At 38.7% G+C, this 4,061-nt stretch overlaps 1 protein-coding gene across 2 annotated transcripts in view; it reads left to right on the top strand.

Annotated features, from left to right (window-relative positions):
* ADAMTSL3 (ADAMTS-like 3) overlaps positions 1-4,061 on the top strand; it is a 418,202-nt gene that overhangs the window by 167,104 nt on the left and 247,037 nt on the right. The gene's annotated exons all lie outside the window — the stretch shown is intronic.

The following is a 4,061-nucleotide window of genomic DNA, read 5'->3' as shown; positions in this document are numbered from 1 at the left end:
CTGTGTCTTTTAATTGGACCATTTAGTCCATTTACATTTAAGGTCAATATTGTTATGTGTGAACTTGATCCTGTCCTTATGATATTAGCTAGTTATTTTGCTCGTTAGTTGATGCAGTTTCTTCCTAGCATCGATGGACTTTACATTTTGGTATGTTTTTGCTATGGCTGGTACTGGTTGTTCCTTTCCATGTTTAGTGCTTCCTTCAGGATCTCTTGTAGGGCAGGCCTGGTGGTGACAAAATTTGTAAGCATTTGCTTGTCTGTAAAGGATTTTATTTCTCCTTCACTTGTGAAACTTAATTTGGCTGGCTATGAAATTCTGGGTTGAAAATTCTTTTCTTTAAGAACATTGAATATTGGCACCCACTCTCTTCTGGCTTGTAGAGTTTCTGCCAAGAGATCTGCTCTTAGTCTGATAGGCTTCCCTTTGTGGGTGACCCGACCTTTCTTTGTGGCTGCCCTTAACATTTTTTCCTTCATTTCAACTTTGGTGAATCTGACAGTTGTGTCTTGGAGTTGCTCTTCTCGAGGAGTATCTTTGTGGTGTTCCCTGTATTTCCTGAATTTGAGTGTTGGCCTGCCTCACTAGGTTTGGGAAGTTCTCCTGGATGATATCATGCAGAGTGTTTTCCAACTTGGTTCCATTTTTCCCATCACTTTCAGGCACACCAATCGGAGGTAGATTTGGTCTTTTCACATAATCCCATATTTCTTGGAGGCTTTGTTCCTTTCTTTTTACTCTTTTTTATCTGCATTTCTCTTCTTGTTTCATTTCATTCATTTGATCTTCAATCACTGATAATCTTTCTTCCAGTTGATCGAGTCAGTTACTGAAGGTTGTGCATTTGTGATGTAGTTCTCATGTCATGGTTTTCATCTCTATCAGTTCTTTTGTGGTCTTCTCTTCACTGATTATTCTAGTTATCCATTCATCCATTATTTTTTCAAGGTTTTTAGTTTCTTTGCACTGGTTACGTAGTTCCTCCTTTAGCTGTGAGAAGTTTGATTGACTGAAGCCTTCTTCTCTCAACTCATGAAAGTCATTCTCTGTCCAGCTTTGTTCCCTGGGAGATGCGCTCTTATTTTTTGAATTTCCAGCTTTTCTGCACTGCTTTTTCCCATCTTTGCAGTTTTATCTGCCTTTGGTCTTTGATGATGGTGACGTATTGATGGGGTTTTGGTGTGGGTGTCCTTTCTGTTTGTTAGTTTTCCTTGTAACAGTTAGGACCCTCAGCTGCAGGTCTGTTGGAGTTTGCTTGAGGTCCACTCCAGACCCTGTTTGCCCGGGTATCAGCAACGGAGGCTGCAGAAGATAGAATATTGCTGAACAGTAAATGTTGCTGTCTGATTCTTGCTCTGGAAGCTTTGTCTCAGGGTGTACCCAGCCGTGAGAGGTGTGATGTGTCGGTCTGCACCTCAGTTGAAAATGCAGAAATCACCTGTCTTCTGTGTCACTCACACTGGGAGCTGGAGGCTGGAGCTGCTCCTATTCGGCTATCTTGGGTGCCACCCCTCCTAGGTCACGGTTTTCTCTATTTATAGAGCGAAGGTAATAATCCTGACCTACCTAGTTCAAAGGGTGGTGGTAAAAAGAGAATGTCAGTGATTACCCCTGGGAAACTAGAAAGCATGATCTGGATATCAGGCTGCCTTAATCAGATAGCATCATATGCTAAGAACAGAAGCCCACTTACATTAGCTCGGATAAAGGGGATTCACTGGATGGATATGTGGGGTTTTAAGGGAATTTAAGCATAAGCAGGCCTTGAGGGCCTGGAGCCAGAAATCAGAAAATGAGGAACACAGGTTACTTATTCCTATTTAAATGCATAGGTTACTATCTTTCCTCCTCCTTTCTTATTGAATTCATTCTTCTTTGCTGTGGGAACTGGCTTGCTTTGCTTCAACATGAATCTTATAAAAGAAATGGCGAGTCCAACCCTAGATTGATATGAGTTCTTAACTCTCTTAGCTCCAGCTCTTTTGTTGCAATTCCAAATTTCTGAGAAAGACTGACCTGGTATGTACCAGATGTTTGCCTCTGGATAGTCAGCTGTGGCCAAGGGGGCTGGTCACATGTACAAATCTGGCCACCCTAAGACTGACATCCTAAGGTGTCTTCCGCTAATTAACTCTTGTTAATTTTGTGAAACTTCATTGGTTTATGGAATTTAAGGGAGTCGAGAGTTAGCTAGCCGGCACATTCAGTCCCTAGAGAATGTTCCCGTTGAGCCTAATGCAGAGAAGTTGCTTGCATCCTGCTCTCTTAGACACTTTCCTTTGGTTGATTTCAAAGAGTGAGATATAGAGAAAACTAGATGGCTGGAGGAAGAGGAGGTGATGTAATTTTGTAATTGATGATCCTTCCTATGGCCAGATGGAGGATACAGTCCTCATTTCAACAGAGAAAAGTCATCTTGCCTGGCATGGTGGTTCATGCCTGTAATCCCAGCACTTTGGGAGGCTGAGGCAGGCAGATTGCCTGAGCCCAGGAGTTTGAGACCAGCATGGGCAACATGACAAAACTGTCTCTACAAAAAATTAGCTGGGTGTAGTGGCGCATGCTTGTAGTCCCAGCTACCTAGGAGTCGGAGATGGGAGGATCACCTGAGCTCTGGATGTCAAGGCTGCAGTGAGCTGTGATCATGCCACTGTGCTCCATCCTGGGTGACAGAGTAAGACCCTGACTAAAGAAAAAGCCATCCAGTTTTAGTCTTCTTCATTTTGACTTGCTTCTATTAGTGTAACCTGGTTTAATTTTGCTGAGAAAACAAAAATGTTGATGCAATATAGGATTTTGGAATGTTTTACAGCAAAATAATACAACTAATCTCAGAAGAATGTTTGTTAATTATATTCTATTTATTCCCTATCTACTTCCAGAAAGGATTTAAGGAATTTTGTAAAGGCTCAAAGTGTAAACAATAAAATACAAAAGTCAAGTAGCTAAAAGAGGAAAATTGTATTTAAAAATCCTGGCTGATAATTTATCAATATCTATTTGTGAAAAAAAATAAAGCTAGATTTCTAACTTAAATGATTCATCTAAATAAATTCCAAATATAATAAATAGTTAAATATGACTGCTAATCTATAAAGGAACTAGGAAAATACATTTAAGTATTTATCTGTTCTCAGAGCAGAGTGGGAATGCATTTCTAAGCCCATTAATAAAGAAAGAAACCTTAAGGGGAAATATTAATAGAGCTGACTGCATGAAAATGTAAAACTTTTTGACTTTACAAAGTAGTAAAAACAAAATGAAATGGGGAAAATATTTCCAACAGAAATGGCGAAGAGTTGATAATTTCTCTATGAAGTTTAATAGTTTCATCTGATGAAAAAATAAAAAGACAAAAATGCCAATGGATAAAGGATATAAAACAAGAATTTTTTACAGAATTAATACAAAAATTTGAAGAATTAATACATGAAAAGATATTAAACAATAAAAAGAAAATGCAAGCTGGGCATGGTGGCTCACACCTCTAATCCCAACACTTTGGGAGGCTGAGATGGGTGAATCACTTGAGGTCAGGAGTTTGAGACCAGCCTGGCCAACATGGTGAAAACCCATCTCTATTAAAAATGCAAAAACAAATTAGCCAGGCATGGTGGCAGGAGCCTGTAATCCCAGCCACTCGAGAGGCTGAGATAGGAGAATCACTTGAACCTGGGAGGTCCAGCCTAGGTGACAAAGCAAGACTGTATCTCAAAAAGAAAATGCAAATGAAAACAATGAAGTTACATTTTATACTTCTGATTGGGAAAAAAACTAGAAAATTATAGTGGAGGGCAATTTTGCAATATTTTGACTAGTCTATAAAATGTGTATAACCTTGGATGCAGAACTTTATTTCCAGAAAGAGTTCCTTGGTAAATAATCAAGATTTGTGTGAAGATTTAGATACAAAAGATCTATGTTATTTATTCTTTTGTTGAGTAGAAACTATTTTCCAAAGTTTTTAGAATGAATATTTATTACTTTCATAATAAAAATATAAAATACTTTATGGTGTGTGTGCGTTTGATTTCTTTCTTTCTTTTTTTTTTTTTTTT

This window comes from Colobus angolensis, unplaced genomic scaffold, assembly GCF_000951035.1.
Source record: "Colobus angolensis palliatus isolate OR3802 unplaced genomic scaffold, Cang.pa_1.0 Scaffold376, whole genome shotgun sequence".
NCBI classification, from domain to species: domain Eukaryota; kingdom Metazoa; phylum Chordata; class Mammalia; order Primates; family Cercopithecidae; genus Colobus; species Colobus angolensis.
This window is presented reverse-complemented; position numbering and strand designations above follow the sequence as displayed.